A 20,771-nucleotide genomic window follows, 5' to 3' on the forward strand; every position below is an offset into this window, starting at 1 on the left:
GACGTCTCCCGCGTGCACGCTGGGGCTGTCTCATATATAACCTTCGTGCCTCTTTCTTCCTCCTTTGTTTTACTCTTCGAGGCACAAACGAACTCTGTATATTCGAAAAGCTGCCTTTTCTCCTCTTTTTTCACCCAAGTTGCTCGCCCCGTTGGCAGGTTCACATCGGTGGCGGGCTTTGTCCGTGTGTCGGGCGGAAGTCGTTGGAAAGTTTCGGCCGGCGCCGTGCGACGAAATGTCTCGGGCGCAATTACCCATCGCATGTATATATACTCGTATATATATATATATATATATATATATGCGTGCTCGCTGCGGCGCGATGCGGTGCGCGCGGAGCGCTCCTCCTGAAACGTTTTGCAGGTAAATGCGGTCTCTAAGCGGCCGTGTCGGGAAATATGTTCGACGGCGGACAGTACAGACGGAGGCAGACCGGGAATGCGGTGTGCGAAAGCACGAGACACGCGCGCGCGGCGCAAGAAACTACCCTCGCTCGTGCGCGCGCGCGCGCGCGGGCGCGCGGATGTCGTCGTTCTCCGGCGTCTCGTCCGCTCTCGCGAGAAACCGAGCAGCAGCAGCAGCAGCAGCAGCAGCAGCGGTGGTGGAGGCGGCGGCGCGGCAGCGGCGGCGGCGGCAGCGGCAGCAACACCGCAGAAAATTCCTCGATATCGATCCGCGTCGGCAGCCGGACGAAGCGGGAAAGGACGAAGGGACGAGAGCGGAAGGACGTACGGACGAACGCGCGTGTTCGCGCGGATTTGCCGCGTTGCTTTAATTAAGTTAAATTGCGCCGCATTCCCGAGGACGACGGCGGTTCTTACGATCTCGCGCGGAAACCTCCCGCAGAGGCGTTCACGCGTCGCTTCTTTCGTGAAAGTATTCGCGTGCCTTTAGCACTCTCTCTCCCTCCCTCCTTCCCTCTCTCTCTCTCTCTCTCTCTCTCTCTCTCTCTCTCTCCCCCCTCACTTGTGCACACAGACTCGCTTGGCGGTTATCCGTCGCACTCTGTGTCAACAGCAACGCTGCGCCAGGCGGTTGTACAATATGGCGGCTTGATTTAGTCGCGTCGTTAATTACGTCAGTCCATCCATTTTTGTCGGGTTATTTGATAGTCGCTCGACGCCTCCAATGTCGGGAGATGATCGAGCGGCGCTAAAATTCTGAGTAATCTCTCGGAGCGCTGAAATTTCTTTCCGAAGAGTTTCAACATGGGACGAACAGCGAAGTACACGCTGCCGTCTGCAGCGTCAAAGGACTACCGCTCGCTGTAATGTTTGTATCCCGAGATTCGCGCCATATCGGCTCCTCGAGTTGGATGGAATTTGCCGGATTAACGCGGGGAACCGAAATTTCGACTCGGGTTACCTCGATGTACATCGCGTGGGAGCAGGTACGCGCGATTACACACGCTTTTCACCTCGTAATCCGGCGTGATTACGACCGGAGGGAGGGGCCGGGGGGATCAGGTGCCTTAAATACCTCCGATTAAATCGGTTTAAGGGCAGAAGGCGGGAGTGAGGGCTACGTGTGCCGCGATGACGGAATTAAAAGATTCAACACTCGCGCGCTCGAGAGCAGCGAGCGTTTCGAGCCGAGCCAGACACACACGTGCGCCTCGTCTCGTATTCGAGATGGAGTGTGTCTCCGAGGACTTTCGTCGGCTATTATTGGGTCGTTCGCAAAAGTTGGAGCGCGCGGTCCTCGGGACATTTCTCGCCTAACAACTACGAAGAAGCTCCGCTAAGGCGGACTCCACGGAAAATTATCCAAAGGACAGTCTGGAGGTCGCGCCAGCCGGAAGGGGTGCACCTTGCATAATTGAACGAAGTCGCGCCCGCTCGTGTGTTGACAGCGACGCCCGCGCCGGTGCGCCGCGCGACATTCGCGAGCCTGATGCTCGATCGCGAGCCCGTGAAATATGCTAAACATATTGACACAGAGGAAAAACGACAGCGTGCACGAGCGCGGGAACGAGAGACCGCGAGCGCGCGAAATTGACCAGCCGACTCGTTTGCGCGTGTAAACGTAACTCGCGCGAGAAATCACATTACGCTCGCCGTCGCGGACATCGCGTCCGATACGGCCCGCGAAAAAAAACAACAAATACACAGTCCGTAGACTGTAGCCAGCGGCGGAACACGTTCGTGAAACATTTCGACCGGTTGCGTTCGACGCGCACTTCGAGGCGACCTTACTTCCAACCCGATGACATTCTCCCCCTCCCCTCCCCCCCGTCGACCTTACGTCCTGCACGTTCGTCCTGCGCGCCAGAAGATCCCGCTCATACTCGTCGTATTCGTCGTTGCCGTCGTATCGCCGAGTTTTCCCGGCGAATTCTCCGCCCGTCTCACGTGCGTTCTCGAGGTAACTCGGGCTAAGTGAGTGTGCGACACGGCCATTTCGCCGTTGCGTAAACGCTGCGTGTGTGTCCCCGTGCTAGTTCTTGTTTCTTTAATAACCCTGCCTTTAACCCTAAAACCCTGCCACCCTTCTGGGAACGTCACAGCGTGTACGTCATCGCATACGTATGTGTGCTGTGCGATGTCAATAGAGTGCTATAGTATTCCAGGGTTAGCAGTCTATTATTAGACGGCGGTTTGATGAAACAGCACTCACGGCTGCAATGGTTGCTATCAATACATCGTCTGTGTGTACTTACAGGAGAAATGAGCCGCCTATAACGCGTGTATGATTGTAACATTGTAGCGCAACAACGTGGCGCATTCGTGCGTAGCGTAACACTCGTGAGTGAAACGATGCTCGTGTTTTATTCGTGTGTAAATATATACATATGTGTATATATATATATACTTGTTTTATTTAATTTTATTATAACTTTATCATGATTTTATCATTTTATTTTCGTTGTATATCATCTTGATGTGTTATCCTTGCAGCTGCGTGATGCGTTATTTACATCGTACACAAAGATAATGTATCAAAGATAAATATACCTTGAATGTAAAAAAGAAAGGTGAGATACGTAAATGTGTGTTGTGAAATCATCATTTGAGAGTGATACAACATTTCTCAAGTTCTCATTACTTTACCGAAACCTCTCAAAATGATACGGTCGAGAGCGAATGTCCTATCTTCGGCGAGCCCTACGGTCTCGTCGCGGCGCTCGTATCCTCCGCCGCGCTCTCGCATCCGACGCGTATCCGTTATAACACTTGGCGCAAGAAATCGACTGCGGCTCGATTAAATAGTAAGTAAGAGGAAGGGTCACGTGTAATTTTCACGATAGAGAAATATATTCCAAGCGGTAACAACAACCCGAGTCGGACGGTAATAATTAACAAAGATATCGCGCTGTTCTATTTTTATAAATCGCCCGTAAAATCCATAACAAGCGTTGAATTATATAAAAGATAGCCGGAGCGAGAGCAATCCGGCGTATTGGAAATCGAACGATAATTGCATTTATTTCGCATGATGGGAGAGAAGAAAGAAAGTTACGCGCGTGGATAATGTACAACACGGAGAAAATGGATATATTCAACCGACAGAGATTTACGCCGCGAGATTGAGTTATCTTCGGAAATTAGATTTTGGATCTTTTTATATTTATGGTTGCTCTCTATTTTCGAAATATTTGCCCTGGATTACGTTCATCTGGCTGGAGAAAAACGCCCGAGTTGCAAATCTATTGACTCCATATTTTCTGCCCCACGTACTTCCAGACGCACGCGGAATTCAAAGGCAGAGAGAGAGAGAGAGAGAGAGAGAGAGAGAGAGAGAGGGAGGGAGGGAGGGAGGGAGGGGGAGAAAGAGAGGGAAACTTCAAAAAGAGATCAATAATTTCAAGGTTGCCTTATTTATAGAATTAGAAAATTTAATAATTCCCCGGAGATCGCATTGCTCTCGATTCCTCTTAATTCGCGTAGCCCTTTACGGCGAACCTGTGAAGTAGAGCGCAATAAATTTCCCGAGGCGGAGACTCTACGAGAATAACGGATCTTACGTGCACATGGCGAGCGGAGTTTTTGCCGAAGCATTACGTATATACCTACCTACGAATAGACCACTTCGCCATATTGTGCCGCGCTGTCATTTGTTGAGGTCCGCGGTATTACGTGGGACGCGTTTTATCGGCGGTTACCTTCGAGACCTTCGCGTCGATCGACTCGCGCGGGTCGCGCTGCGAGATGTGCCGGGTGGAACTCTCGCCGCGCGTATTCGAGCCCGGCAGGTCAAGTGCGCGTAACGCGATTGATTTGACCTCTTAGCTCGCGGCACGCTCTAATGGAAAGCGATGTGCGGTATTGTCTCGCGCATCCGACCGGGAATTGGAGGGGGCGCGCGCGGGTTATAGCTGCATTTGCGCCGATTTCTTAACGTCGTACGCACAAAACCCCCGTTTCTGAGCAACAAAGCGGCCCGCGAGCGACGAGCCTCGCGGCTCTCTCGTTACTTCACTCGCTTAGTTAATTATTCGCTCGAGTAATCACTTAATACCGGTTCATATCCGGTCGCTTTAACGCTCTAGCGAGCAAAGGTGGCGGAAGGTACCGTCGGCGCGATCACCACCCGGACTCGTTGCTTCCTCGTTCGATTCTTCAGCAGTTTCGCGCATCCGTCGATTCGCCTTGTAACACAAACCGACTGTAAACCCCGCAAATGGCGGGTTTGCACGCTCGCGTTATCGTTAGAGGGACGTTTCTTCTTAATTCCGTTGTGTGTGTGTGTGTGTGTGTGTGTGTGTGGGGGTGAGCCGTGCGTCTACAGATTCACCGGCGCTATTATTGAGTCACTCTCTCCGTGCGCGATGGCCGGCAATCAATTGATCATCAGCATTCGAGGCCGTATATAGATGGTGTTTACGAATACATGGCTATTTCCTAAAGCCATGTACGTACATACGACGCTCGCGCCTAAGTCCACACGGTACACAGTGTGTGTTCTAGGAAAATTCTATTCAGCATCGGGGGCTCCGGACTTTGCGAGTCGGTATCCTTCGATCGAACTGTCTTTTTACCCACGACTTGCCAAGTGCAATCGCGGCATCGGCGCGCGACGTGCCGGCGAAATCATGTCGAGCCGAATTGAATGCGCCAGTCGAGTCCGCCATGCGACTCGCACGAATGTCGCAGACAAACGTTTGTCACGGACGAAATCTCGTTCTAATAATTTCCGGAGCTCGAGCTTTACGATCTCTCATCGCGCGCGGGCTTCCATGAGAAGCGACAGTTTGCAGGTAGCAGAAAATATTCTCACGGAATATTATACATTTGCGACGGCGCGACGCGACGTACAGAACCTCCCCACGTATGGCGCGCGCGCTGCGCGTGCCTAGGAAGGATCGAAATCACCATGGAGATCGCGCTGAAAAGATCCTCGCCTCTCGCAACGTCTGCTCTGTCTCGGACTCTGCGCCGCAATCCGCGAGATAGCACGAAGGAGACCAACACGGCGCAAAGCGCAAAGCGCAAAGCGCGCTTACCGCGAGCTTAATCCCTCGCTTATAATACCTTGCGGCCGCATTAGGCGGCCGCCCCGCGATTGTTTCCGACGGAGTATTCACGGATAATTAGGGCAGCGGGATCTCTTAATTATTAAGCATCAAGCAGTGCACTTTTTTTCTTCATGCAACGCTCGCGTCGGCGCGGAGCGACAACCTCTCGACGTACGTTGTGCTGAATATATATCGGAAAGTTCACACTCGCATACATATGCGCGCGTATGTGCAGAGTGTTGAGGAAAAAGATTTTCCGACTCACAGGATGGACGGTGCTCATCGTGCACCGAGTAAAGCGTGCCCACTGAGTGTAGATCGAAAAAAATCGAGCCTCTCAGAGCCCACGAACATTTTTCGTAACTTTGTTGGTAACGTAATAATTGTTCGCACGCGGATGATTACACAAACGAGTATCTAATCAAGTTGTTATTTCGGTAGCTCCTTATTTTATTACAACAAGTGTTCTCCTTTTACTTCTATATACGCGCTTGACATTTTCGAAATGCACAATTGCGATCACTTTTTCACAACGATTTCTGCTCTATTCCGAATCCAGTCTCAGCTGCATCCGGAATTCTTATATACTGTTTATGGGCGAAAAATAATCCCCCAAGCTTTTCATATATTCCAATAAAAAGAAGTCCAGTGGATCTCTCGAGGGAAGTCGGAAGGATCGAGGGGGCCGTGCAACTGGGCCACCCGTCCAATCCATCTTTAGACGAATGTTCTATTTAAATGCTCTCTAAAAGTTAATACAAGATGAGCTCGAGCTCGATCGTGCACATCTTGCGTACACATCGACAAGTAACAATACGGTAAGATACTCGTTCGTTTATTCGCCGCGCGCGGCGAATCAATAGGAGCAGGCAGCCTAACTCGCGTTAGGAAAAACGAGAAACGCCGAAAGGGTCGGATCCGCCGCCCGTGTTCGCTGAACAATTTTCACTCGATACAATGAACAATTGTCCACGCGAATCCCGTTATCTACGCGATATGAATTATTTTTTATTATTATTATTATATCTGGTAACCCGCGTGCAAAGCCTCTTTCTTCCCTGTATTTCTCTCTCCGCACGCGCGGCTCGGAATTTTATTCAAGGCTGAATAAGATCGCGCGGATGGCGCGCCGGAAAATTGCTTGGCGAAAAACCGACGACCCCCGATCGTCCGCCGCGCACGGACGTGCGGCCGGTGTTTCGACGTATCCCTCTGTTAACTCTGCTAATATGTTCGTTTGCTGCGCAAACTTGGCACGCGGGAAGGCTCTCACCGGCTTTTAACGCGATGTTCGCCAAATATATATTCCGTTTTATAATGAAGAATAACAATATCCTGTTTCCTTTCCGCTTTACAACCGCCGTACATATATCCCCTCCCCCCTTCCCCCGCCCGAAAGACAGCGAATTAACGGGAGCAGACTGGCAAATTAATTAAAATCAATATTTACGCGGAATTATGCCGCGTGTAGTTCGCGCGCGGTGCTCGGCGAGATCACGGGGGGAGACCCTCGGCGAAGGAGAGATCTTCGGGAGTCCTCGGAATTAAGATATCACGCGGAAGACATCGGCGACGACACCCCCGAGGAGAGAACGTGCCGACGCTCTCGAGGCGAATACATCGAAATTCTCGCTTATTTGCTCCGTCCTACCGAAACACGTCCGAATACGTGCCCTTTAAAACAAGGGCAAGGAGGAAAAAGGAAATGATGAAGAAAGGCTGAGAGGCGGGAGGTTGCACCTTCCCTTAAAATTGGAAGGTGCCGCGCTCGGAACAAAGGAGAAGCATCGGGGTGCATGCGGATAATCTATGGTATCGATAACAGTAGGTCGGCAAACGCGCAATAAATCCGGGTGCCAGCCGTAGGAGAAAGTCAGCGGGCGAGCGCGCGCGCGCGCGCGCGCGCGTGCGGATTGTGCACGCCATGAAACAATCGTTATGATTAGAGTAGAGTTTCGTGCGCGGTCGTTTTACGGCGAGAACAGCGTCGAAGGAACCGAATGAATAGCCGGCTGGCCAGACAAAGAATTTCCCGGCCTGAATTCTGACACACTCGTTCGTTACCCGCGCACTCTAACCCTCCACCCTCCGCTCTCTTTCACGAGCCCAGCTCCCGCAGACGCGGCAGCGGCGGCGGTGTCTCTTCGCCGCCGCGCCGTGAAAATACCGCCAATTCCGTGGACTGCCGTATGTTTCTTTTTTTTTCTCTCTCTCTCTCTCTCTCTCTCTCTCTCTTTTCTGAACGCTTTTTCTCGATGCGTGGCACACACGCACGCACGCATGGACACGTGTTTTTTGTCCGCGAGTCGGCACGCGCACGAGGCTCGCTAATAATATTGAAATAAATAACATGGATGAGATAAAGCGGGAGGGCACGGGACGGCGGAACATAAAATATGTAAAATGCGAAATGTTATAAATATGTCGCAAATACATATCGTGTGTATTTTCGTTGCTGCATGCCACGCTCTCGGCGCGCCAGAGAGAGAGAGAGAGAGAGAGAGAGAGAGAGAGAGAGAGAGAGAGGAAAAAGAGAGAATACGCGATCGACACGTATTTTGCCCGATGTATAATCTACAGAGATTTATGTTGCGCGAATACCGATCGAATATGATAGTAATAATAATTGTTGTCGGAACTCTGATACACGTAATAACCGAGCGCAGCTGCAACCGTGTGCAACGCGTTAACGCGCGGGTTCTCTCTCGTGCCGTTACTCTCTCTCTCTCTCTCCCTCTCTCTCTCTCTCTCTCTCTCTCTCTCCCTCTCTCTCTCTCTCTCTCTCTCTCTCTCTCTCTCTCTCTCTCTTTCACACGCGCAAAGTACCCAAGTGGTCGCATGATCCAACGAGATTAGCCAAGACTCCCGTAAAGCGTTACACAGTTACCTTTTCCATCATACAATAAGGAAAATGCATCCGGTCGGATTTTACAGTTATTGTTATCGCCGATGGATTGGGAATAAAGTGGTGGGCATGCGTCATACCCACGCGCGCCGCGTATTATATCGCGGAGCTACCTGTGTCGGCGCATCGTAAAAAAAGCAACAACATACACGCACATACACACACACACACACACACGTACACGCACGCACAAAGTACAGACAGAGCGCACGCCGGGGCCAATAAAGCGTGATTGATACCGTGCAAAGTTTCAAGCGGCCACATGCAAGCCGATGCATATCAAGCCCGAGCAAACGTTCGCACGCGTGTCAGGCATTATCGCAACGGCTCCGCGCGAAAAACGCGCGAAAAACGCGCGGCGTTTTCATTAAAATCGAATAAGCGGGTTTACGCGCTGGAAGCGTCGCGTCGCGTTCGACGCGGCAAAGTGCGACAGGTGCGTCCGCGACGTCGAATAGCGAGCTGTTTAGCAACCTGGCCCGGCCGCCGTGCCAGCTCGTCGCCACGCTGGACAGTTTGAGCTATTTTAGATGTTACGGTAACTAACGGGGCACCGCCGCGGATAATGGGATATAATTTAATTGACGCCGGCTTTAGCGGCCGGCGTGCTGAAATCGTGTTACGCTGCGCGCATTCTCGTTTGGCATGAACAGGTTGCTCGTGTTAAATGTCAATATGATACTTCGAAGCGGACTTCTCCCCGTGTGAGAATCCAGCGGGTGTGTGTGTGTGTGTGTGTGAGAGCCGAGGCTTTTCAGCGAATTTCAATTTCCAATTTTGAAATCGGACCAAATCGGGGGATGAGAGCTCGGAAATCTCCGTGGAAACGTGAGACCGCCGTCTGAGAGCGGCGCGAAGGAGAAGCGGTATACTTGTCTATTTATTACCGCGAGCGAATACAATTGATACGTAAAAAGAAGGAGGTAGCGGGGAAAATACGCGCGTACAAACTACAAGAAAGAACAGCGCGATCACGCATCTCGCAAGCGTCGGCGCGCTTCGTACGCGAGGAGCAGAATTATCGATCGCTTCTTCTTATCGTTCTACGTGGAATTCTACGTGGAAGAGCATTGTTGAGGCAGAGAGAGAGAGAGAGAGAGAGAGAGAAAGGGGCTCATCGCGAAGTAAATATTTCACGAGATGTTCCAAACGTCATGTTTAAAAGCATTCGGAGTGAAATATTAAATACATACCTCGCCAAGTGTGGCCGTTCTGTGATTACTTGACCTTCACCGCTTCTACACTCGAGGAATAACGAGCAGCCACGATTCTTTCGGAGCAAAAAGAAGCAACATTTAAACACAAGTGTGTATACAAATATCCGTGCGCGCGCGCGCATGCAAGCTCGACTTTTTCCTCCGTCCTCGTCTTTTCTCGTGTTTTCACGGAGAAAGGAGCCGTAGCTCGACCCAATTCCCTTAATCACCCTGTATAAAAATGTCTCTTTATTTCAACGAGACACGTCTTACCTCCTCCTTTTTCAACATATTCATCATCCCGTGCGCTACATCAACGTCAGCAATCCCGTAATCCCGCTAAACCCTGCAAAAGTTCCGATATACATTTCAAAAGTTTGTTCGCGCCGAATCCTCGGCTCGGATTAATAAAATATCCCCCGCGTGACCTCAGTTGTGAAAGAGTTGGAATCCAAATTAGCCGAGAAATCGGGCAGCCGGGCTCGCAGGCGATAGGGACGATGCACATTGGCGCTATCACGCGCCCCGTTATCGCCGAAGATGCGCGCCAAGTTTATCCGCGTCGCGAGAGCGCACGGGGAATGGCTATTTAAATATAATAAACGGCGCATCGATAAGTCTCCCTGCTCAAACTGCGCCTTATACCGCGCAGGAAATTGAGCGGCCGTGTGGAGAATGGTGCGTAAAATCTACGGAATGTTGATACGAATCGATTAGTGACGGTGCAATAAGCCTCCTCTCCCCCTCCCCCGACCGCCGCTTCGTGTACGCGCTCCCTCTTTTCCTCCCCATCACGGGACTCGTGCGCGCACCGGGAAGGAAAAAGGCCGGCGGGAAGGAAGAAGGCACGCGTGCACGGCATCGCGCGGCGCGCGGACGATCGTTATCGCGGATCGTTATCATACATTGGCCCATGGAGGGAAAAAACGCATTAGCATTCGCGGAATCATGTCGGCGCATTAAGCAGTAAATGTTCTCTCTCTCGTTTTTTGTTCACTCTCTCTCCCTCCCTCCCTCTCTCTCTCTCTCTCTCTTTCTCTTTTTTCCCGCTCGCTCTCGCTCGCTTTCATTCTCCCTTTCTCACGCCCACCGTCTTAATTTGAGGGCCGCGGAAGATTTATTTCCCAGCCTGACTCACCCTCCATTCCTCTCTTCCCCCATCTCTCTCTCTCTCTCTCTCTCTCTCTCTCTCTCTCTCTCTCTCTCTAGCTCTAGCTATATGTCTCCCATCGTTCGAGACTCTCTTTGCAGTGCCTTTCTAGCGGTAATGCACTATTGTTATGTGTGTATGTGTGTATATATATATATATCTAGTCTATATATATAGTATATATATACTATATATATATATATATATATATAGTGATGCATATTCATGGTGCAGAAATGCGCTCGCGTGCCATTAACACTTTTGCGGCTGCGGCTCCGTTGCGCCACTTCGGAACGAATCGTACATTTGTTCTGTGATCCGCCATGAATTTCTCTTTGAGGTATTTTCCCGACACGGTCGGTTATTATACGTCGCGACCGTTTTCTCCGCCACCGGGGAGCAGAGCGTGCGACAGCGCACAGAGTCGTGTCCTCTGTTTTTACATCGGGCGATATTATATTAGTAATCGGTTTAACTGGAATTTACAGCGGCGGAAACTGAATTATTTACGGGGAGCGGGCGAAATTCATAAAGCACAAACGAAGGCGCGACGGCGGGCGAGGAGGCGGACGGGAAGGGTCGAAGAAGACGAGCTCGAAATACAATCCAATTAGGGAGTCGATTATTATTATCGACAGCGATATTACGCTGTAATGAGCTGCGATAAGGGGGAGGGGGAATGAACCGGGACCGGGCTTTCGTCGAGGTTTTCGCCTCTTCGATCGAACGTGCTATCGACGTCACTCCCAAATAGCGAGGCGGTTTCCGTTCGAATTTCCGTCCGGAAAGTTCTCGGACGATTCACACGATCACACACGCGAAGATTCGAATCTCGCCTCGAATATTACTCGGGAGCGAAGCGGTTCTCGCTTTGCAAATTCCCGAAAAATCCCGAGAGCCCGGAATTTCGTGTAAATTGGAAGCTCTCTCCATGTCCACGTGCCGATAATCGACGCTGAAGAGAGAAACGTTCACGTACGTTTAGACATTTCCGGAGCTTCCCGGGAGCATTTTTAATTTCGACTGATAATCAAAAGTTCTTCTTCTGACAAATGTCCGAAGCGAATCGATCGTCGGCCGGGAACGTCCTTGATCCGACATATTTCCTTCCGGCGTCACTTCCAAACTCGAACACGTAGAACGCGCGCGCGCGCGGATTCGCGGCTACGTGCGCGAGCGCGCGATTCTTTCCCTCGGCGAATTTATTCCTCGAACGTGGCCGGCATAACGACAGCTGTATGCTCGAGATTTATGTATACGTGACACCTACACTCGCACACACGTATACGTACACACGAGCAGCCAGCACCCGCACACACGTTCGCGCACTCTCTCGCCCTGCTACCGCGGAACGTATTCGACCGTGCAGCCCGCGATAATTAATGGTTACTTTTAAGGCGTTATAAAACGCGTCAAAAGAGCCGACGAGACCTTCGTCGTGATTTACGACGCGCAAAACGAGCCTCTCGAGGATGGCTCTCGACGGCGGCGGTGTTTCCGCGCGACCGGCGACGTTATATCCCTCGCGAGCCCATCAACGGACGGATCGCTCGCGCCGCTTCTCGATCTGCTCGAGCTGTCGCCGCCAAAGATCACTTCGGAGAGCTCAGGATAACATAGGATGATTCATAATCCTCGTCCGAAGAGTATGCCGCGGCTTCAGGCGGACCGACTTGTTGCTCTTGCGAAAATTTCAGTGACGCGCCGCTTTTTTCGGTTATTCGCTTTTTCAGCTGACCAGACCGGACCGGTGAATGTCGGAGCGAATGTGCAGCGTGTACGCTCCGGCCGTCTCGTATTGATCGAAAAATATGGCTCGCTGAAGAATCGAATAGCCGAAGAAGAACAGCACGTTGGCCGAATCTGTGCGAGAGGGAAGAGTCGCTCTATATTTCGGCCCGGAACTACGCCGCGTGTACCTTCCGAGCGATTATTATGAGACGCTCTATACACAGTAAGCTACAGAGACAAAAAAACTCATATTCTTCCTCTCCTCTCGATATTAAGTTAGGAGCGTCCAGCCAATAAGAGGCCAGGGATATATCAACGGAACTAAAACTTCCGCTCCAAGTTTACTCTGGACAAGCTATAATTCGCAACAAAATGTGGAACGGAGTTCTATTTCTACTTAAGGTATTACGGGCGTCCGTCGTGCGCGATACAAATGCGATCTGCGAATTTGTAGACGGCGTCATTCATGCACTTACACGTATGTACTTACAGCGCTCCGACGTCTGTAAATACAATTCTCAACTGTCGAATGTCTCTCTCTTTGCAAATAGAATAGTGTCCCGAATTCAGCGGTGAATTATAGATCGGTCAAAATGGCCCTTAATTGACAGATTACATCGGGCTAACTTAACTTGTACTCTATCGAATTATATTTCTATCGAAGATAACCCGAAAATTTGCGATTGCTACATGACGTGCTGTTATAGATACGGTTGCTCGTATCGTCATAAAAGCATATGAAAATAGCTCTTAATGACAGTACATTTCATTTATAGAAATACACATAATGATGGCGCTCTTTCTGAGTTCACAGCATTTGAGGAGAACCAAGTCTCGACAGATGTGAGAAAACTCACGTCCATACCGGAGCGGCACCAAATGTAATAAGATTAAGATGGCAGAAGATAATGAGACCAAATATTTAATATGTGAGAGAAGAATGACGTTTACCGTCTTCAAAAGCCAAAATATATATAAGTAATTCGATTTCATTTTTCTGGAACGTTTGTTGAACGTCAATCGCTAAGAGGAGAACGCTGCTGTCTCCTAACGACGAGTCACGTCGGATTCTTCAAAGATGCAACAATTGAAAAATTCAGCGATCGATGAATGTATACGACGATAATGTCATTTTAATCTTGCGCAGACAATGCGCTATTAATAATGTAGCAATATTCCTAGTGCTACAACAGTGTTTCTCGAGCAGTCATCCATCAAAGCGTCCTCCACGCCAGTATTCTAAACAGATGTTTCGGAACAGCTAAACTTAATTTTAATTTTAATAATAGAGTCTTTGAGAGAGAGATATATATATATATATATATCTCTCTCTCGATTCAGAGTCAATTCTTCATCAGCTAAAATGTCGAGGTGTCGCTAGTTACCGAGATACGAAAGATTGAAAATGCAAGTTTTTCGCGAGCTAAGCTCTCAGGGAGAAACTAAAAAGTACTTTCATTAATCACTTAAATCCGGATCGATCTTCTCTTTGAACTTTAATGTGAAACTCAAGTTTCTACGCTTTAGGGGAAAAAATGGGTCGACATTTATTTTTCTCTTAGTTTGCAATTACAGAAAATTTTCCGATGTATCTCCAGATGTATGAATATTTTCAGAACTCGATTGGTCGGATATGGACCAACTAATACCTTAGCTTTGAAAAATTAAAACTCACGGCCGGGCTAAGAAAACGTTGAAATGTTGACACATTTTTTAATTTCTATCGCTGAAAACAAAGGATCGACCCATTTTCCACCGAGGCCAGCGAAACCTCGGGTGTGAAATATTAACGACTCGTGCCACTAGTATATATAATGGCTCCCGTCGAAATGCTTTCGCCGAGAAAAAATCGGCTTTGCGAATACGTCGGAAAATCTGTCATTAAAGTCAAGGCCGAGGGTTTTGACGGTCCCGCGTATATTTCGGCTCTTACGCGAGAAAGGGAGAGACCGAGCGACGAGCCTCCCCTAGGCGTAGCAAAATACCGTGGCGAGGAATGGCGCGAGAGCGAGAGCAAGAGCGAGAGAGCGAGAGAGAGAGAGAGAGAGAGAGAGAGAGAGAGAGAGAGAAAGAGAGAGAAAGAGAGAGAGAAAGTACACTGAACGCGCGTTAGACTATTCCGATATTCGCAGGTACTCGGAAGAGGGCTTCAGCTTATCACTTATAAGTTCGTACGCGTGTTGTCTCTTCGCGCGGATTTGCACGGTGTGCGCATGCATGCATGCATGCATGTATGCGGGAGCGCATATGGGAGAAACGAAAGCTTGCATGACAGCGACACATCTCCGCTGTTAAAAGTTGCATGCGGAAGCGGACAATATTGGCAGGAAGGTGGTACAGTATGGACGTGTGTAGCAGCAAATAAGATTCACGTCGCATTCTATCCATCATCGCGCACAGCTTTCTCATTTCATTCTCCCTCTCTCTCTCTCTCTCTCTCTCTCTCTCTCTCTCTCTCTCTCTCTCTCTCTCTCTCTCTCTCTCTCTCTGTCTCTCTCTTCCTCCCTTTCTTTCTCCTCCGCATTCTGCCTTTTCCTCACTCTCTCACTTTGTCCCCCTCTCGTAGTTTTCGTCAATCAAATATTAACGAGATCGAATGCGTCGCACAAATCGTCCTTGATCCAAAATTCAGATCAATCGCAAGAATCGTGTTTCCATTTTCCGGCGAATCTCCGACGAAGCATACGTTAGTAGCGCCACGAGGTAATAATACAGGACGCTCCATATTTTAACGGTGAGTGTGTTTAGCGAAGGGGAAAAGAGAGGTAAAGACAAATACTCGAGCGACGCGGCCTGTAAACGTCTCGTCATAAAAATACAATGGGCGATACAAAAGAGAATAGTGCGCTGACGTTACTATTTAATTTATTTGTTTTTCAGCTGCGTTTACTGCCTCAAAATCGTCAGGTGCGCAAAACTTGCTGGCGCAAATTGGCCATTAAAATCTGAGGCAGCCTGTACAACGGGAAAAATTTCCTGCACCTCCGACGCTGCCTCGCCGCGCGAAATGAAATAATATCTAAACGTCTCTAGAGCGAAAACGACGTCAGTTGCGCTGACGAGCGCGAACGAATTACCGGGGGAGGATCGCTACGTTTACGAGCATTAAGAATCCTTCGTGGAAGAATTAGTGCCGTCGCGCGAGGCGATGATATTGTAGAATTCTCGATTTGCGATAAAATCTTCGCGTATAATATCGCGAGCTTAATAACGATTTCTGCATGCGAAGAGGAGAAGAAGCAGAAGACGAATTAAGAGAGGACGACAGAAGTTCGTTACGTATGAATTTTCTTTGCCGCGGTATCCAGATTAGTTTAAGCGTTATTGAGCCTTTTTCCACTCTCTTCTAACAATTTTATTTTTCCCCGGAAGATTACGCAAGTCGACATTTTAGTGAGGATATTAAAGGAAAAAAAAAAACGTTACAACGATCTCTTTTTTTGGTTCACAGTGCCCACTTAATTATAACGTTATACTTGGCGTTATACGGAGGAAATTAGATCACATTTATCCAGTTGCTCGGTGCCGGGCACAAAACGCAGTTAATTTGCCGGAAATAAAACGAGAATAAAGAGGAATGGCCGAAATGTTTTTAAACAAATTGTTCATTTCGAATATAGAGGAAAATAGAGAAGGATGGGGAAAATTTAAATGAGTAAATTTCGGAGAATATCATCGGAGAACATTTTGTATCTCTCTTCCTCTCGTTTTCTCTCTCTCTCTCTCTCTCTCTCTCTCTCTCTCTCTCTCCGAGCACGGTATTTCATTTTCTCCCTTCCCTCCGAAACAGCACCTATACGTGCCGATTGCAATGGCGTTAATCTGCGATGTGAGCGGTATACGTAAAATGCTCCACAGTACTGCGGCCCTGCGATCGGAGATGAAAAACCAGACTCACGTAACCGAACTCACCGCGACAAGCCATTTATAAAAATATTTTCAACTAATCCCTGCCTTCGAAAGTTAGGCGCTCGATCTCGTGGGATCGAATTCCCGTAAAATACATTTCAATCCATCTATATTTTCACGGCGATTACATTCTCATACGCGGACCGCGGCCCTATGCTGATAAAATGAGCCGGAATTGAATCCTCAAAATTGATGGATACGCCCGCGACCGCGGACTGTCTTCTTTTTTATTCTCCCCTCTTTCTTTCGAATGTCTCGTTTCAGGGATATTGCCAAGTTTCGTCGCGTATATTTTTTGCGAGTGTGACGCGAGTAACACACCGCGGGTACATTACTGCGATCCAATTTCGCGACCGTTCATCATCGCGCGGTAATTCATCTGTCTAATTCGCGTTAAGCTAATGTTGCCGAGCGACAATAATTAGTGTCAAACATTAGCGTTGACGAGGGAAATTCCTGAAATTCACGCGCGGCGTAAGCGCGACCGCACGCTTTTCCGCGATATCCGCGACTCTACGTTTTTAGACGTATAGAGTTCTAGTCTCCAAGCGCGCGCAGGAGTATTATTCATTCGATCGCCGAGTCTATCAAAATTCCATCATAACCGACACCCCTCCCCCCCTCCTCCCCCCCGAAAGTTCTTCCGAGATTTTACGGGAATACGCGCGCGCGCGATCTCCGTTCGACCCAAAATTCCATAGGTTAGTCGAGAAAAGTTAGGAGAATCCTAAAAGTGTTGTTATCCACTGACTCGATCAACCAACTCGATCGGCAACTCCGACGAAAGCGAAGTCCCGAGGAGATTCTTTTTCTGCAGCCGGAGCTTTAACCCGGAAACGCATTATAAAATTTTTACCTTCCTCCCCCCGCCGGCGTTGAATATAGACCTTCGAGACCACTCCTGATGGAGAGAAAGGGAGTGGAGAGAAAGAGAGAGAAAAAGGGAAGAAGGATGGGAAAGAGGAAGGGAGTATATTTCCATCAACCTCGATAACTGGGAATCTGCTTTCGAATGACGGCTTCGACTCTTCAGCGAGAGAACACTGGCCGTGCGGGAAAATTAAGTTGCAACACGACTCGGCGCACGGTGTGATCGAACATGGCACGTCATGCGTCAACGCACAAATAATTCGAATCCGTCACCGGCCGACACAATCTCGATACGTCGCGAGCGTATTAGAATTAAGATGTTTTCCATTTCCACTCGCAACATGGCGGAACTAATATCAAATGAAATATCCTCTCGAGAGCGCACAATATCACGTTTCACAGCTAAATTAGTAACATATGACACATGACACTTATAATTAATGTAACAATTCGTGACGAAACAATCCAATGGCTAATAGGAGCTCATAGCCGCCCATATGTACCGGCGAAACTAATTATTTATTTCTAAAATCGGGAATAAAACGTACGTCCCATCCGATGGCTGGCTCACTTTGGCGAAAATCCTCAATTATACTACCACGCTGGGCGGATAACAATTCCTAATATTCTCTCGAGCTCGGGAGAGTCGATCGAGAATCGCCCGATCGTTTGGAAAGTCGCGAGACGAGTGTTTCATCTTCGGGGCGTGATGATGGGACGCGCCGCCGAGGGGCTTTCGCCAATTTCGCCGCGACAAAATCCACGCGGAGCGGTGGTTCGCGTTCGATTCTCGGGACGGGACGGCTCCAACGATAAGTCATCGTCACGGCGAAGCCGGAGGAAGACGGAGGTCACCGGACGGCAACTCGGCCTTCTCCCCGGAAAGATGCCGTTGACGGAAACGTCAATTAATTACACAAAGCTGCCGGAGCGGAATGTATCTGCGAATTCAGTGCGGCGCATGTCGCGCGACGACCTGGCAGATGCAGCCGCAACGCGCGCACATTAGAGCGTGTAACGGGATGAAAGCCCGCGCGAGGCCAACGCACGTCTGGCACATCGGTCGATGTTCAAGAGTTACCGCCTCTCTCTCTCTCTCTCTCTCTCTCTCTCTCTCTCTCTCTCTCTCTCTCTCTCTCTCTCCCTCCTCCCCCTTTCGCACCTCCACCCCCCTGGCCACCCCTCCTCGCTCTCTCTCATTCTCTCTGACGCGTAAAATTTATGGCACGTAATATCATTACGTCGAATCGCCCGCGATTCCATTCGCGCCGCGGGATTCGCGCGCGGGCGCGCGCGTTACATACGACCGCTCGAAGAAAAAGCGCAATATCCGCGCCCGCTCGCTCGCTCGCGCCGGAATTCGCGTGCTAAAATAAAATTATCTGCCGGCGGCGGCGGCGGTGGCGGAGATGGCGCGGAGGGAGGCGGCGTACTCTCGCGCATTATATACTAGTCCGCGCATAATATATCGGGTATCCCGCCGTGTAATGTAGGTATCGGATAACTGTCAGACGGATATAGCGAAAGTTTCGTCTCCCCGCGCTTAAGACGCGCTTAAGCGATTTCGCGTTTCTCGGAGGATAACGCAGATGTTAGTTTTGCGTTCGCCGCGCGGAGCGGAGCGGAGTGTAGCGCGGCTGATGCGCGGCGAACGCGCCCCGCATTTCGCATTAATGTATTCCTTGTGCATCTCCCCCCTGCCCAGCCTTCTACTCCCTCTTGCGCCCATTCCTTCACCCCCTCCCCTCTCTCCACGCAGAGCCACGTAGATTTAACGCGGATTCGTAATAATTTATCTTCCGTTTAGGACGTTTAAAGTAAAGTTTCAGTTTTCTCCTGTCCCCCCCCTCTCTCTCTCTCTCTCTCTCTGTCTCTCTTCGAAAGAGAGAACGGCGGACACGGGGACGGAGGGGAGGGGAGAGGGAGTTTGCGGGAGAGAAACGTACGATTGTTTCGCTCGACGATAATGCGCCGCGTAAATAGACAGTACCAAGGACAATTTAACCCCGCCGCTGAGACAACGGAAATTGCGAGGGGATCAAAGCAACGTCTGATTGCCAATTAGACGATTCAACCAACTTCCGTTTCGTCCCGGCGCGGCGCCGCTCGCGGAAAATCGCGGACGCTATGGGGCGACAGTTGTACAACAGCGTTGCGAGTTTGATAAGAAACAAATAAGCGAGCTTATCTCTCTCCCTCTCTCGCTATTTCTCTCTCGTCCTCGCTCCCTCTCTCTCTCTCTCTCTCTCCCGTTCTCTCTCTCTCTCTCTCTCTCTCTCTCTCTCTCTCCCCCCAGCGTTACATTCAACTGCACTTCCGTTGCTCGCTGAAACCGAGAACGACATCGTCATTCGTCGGAGGGTCGATGTACGTTCGTCGTAATTTTACGCGAGCGCGCGCGATAATTAAACAACCGCGTTTCCGCCATCATCGGGGCCGACTTGCGTGTCGATAATAGACAGCTGCGTACAATCTGCAAGAAAGAAGCTCCATCGATTTCTGCAACATGACGCCCCGAATTAACTGTTGCAGCATAGTGCACCGCGCGCGCGACGCGTAATTTCTGTCGGCATTGTGATCTCTCGGCGTGTGAAGGCTCGCGCTGTATTTCGAATTTGCGGAATCGAACGGGGCCAGCTCGGTGCTTTTGAAAGGATGAAAAAGTCGGTCGAAGTGAATCGCGCTCGCCGAACTGCCTTTCGGATTTGACACTTTCGACAATAAAGCAACGGAGGGATTGATTATTTCTCTGTCTCGTGGTTGGACGCATTTAACGCGTGAAACGCGCGAAACGATCTTTCTCCTCTCTTTTTTTTCACGCCGGAAAATTTATCAGCACCAGGGGAGGGATGGAGGAAGTGAGAAATTCTTCCAGGGGAATCCGATGTCGTGGCGTGCACAGCGGCGTAAATTGGATACTGCGTTTAAAGAAAGTAACGAATTAGCAGCGCAGGGAGGCTCGGCCGCGATGTTAAAATAAATGGCGATTCCAACACTCGCGACGATCGAACGAAGGAGAAAGAAGAAGAAGAAGAAGAAGAAGAAGAAGAAGAAGAAGAAGAAGAAGAAGAGGAAAAAGAATAAGAAGATGAAGAAGAAGAAAGGAGGAAGAAGCAAGAGTCGGAAAACTCTGTGGTTTCATATCGCGGTGAAATAGAATGGAAGTTGAAAATTTTCTTTGTCGTGGAAAGCAACGCACCCCTATGGAAACCAACAGACCTCCGAGTCCATCATTCCTCCGTGGGTCCGGGGTAGTGAGAAATGCATAGACATCAAAACGTTGAACACCGAGAATGTAGAAGAGGTTCTTTATCTTTCCTGAAAAATTTTGCCGCTTGAATTAAGACGATGGTTCTCGCAGCTCGCGATTCAATCCGACGCTGCGCTCGAGTGAAGAGAGAAAAGAAACGGAATTAAATCTTTCGCGGGAGTGCGACGGCTAAATCGAGCCCGTTATCATTATCCTTTCGAAATATTCCGCGATCTCGGTACGGTTACGTGTTTACGATAAAACGGCGATACGAACATTCCACGGCCATTGTCTTCTGATCGCGC

At 49.6% G+C, this 20,771-nt stretch overlaps 1 protein-coding gene across 1 annotated transcript in view; it reads right to left on the bottom strand.

The window, feature by feature from the left end:
• Window positions 1-20,771, bottom strand: part of LOC105189220 (acid sphingomyelinase-like phosphodiesterase 3a) — a 77,658-nt gene that overhangs the window by 55,253 nt on the left and 1,634 nt on the right. The gene's annotated exons all lie outside the window — the stretch shown is intronic.

The sequence above is a fragment of the Harpegnathos saltator genome, unplaced genomic scaffold (assembly GCF_003227715.2).
Source record: "Harpegnathos saltator strain DR-91 unplaced genomic scaffold, Hsal_v8.6 scaffold283, whole genome shotgun sequence".
Classification (NCBI taxonomy): domain Eukaryota; kingdom Metazoa; phylum Arthropoda; class Insecta; order Hymenoptera; family Formicidae; genus Harpegnathos; species Harpegnathos saltator.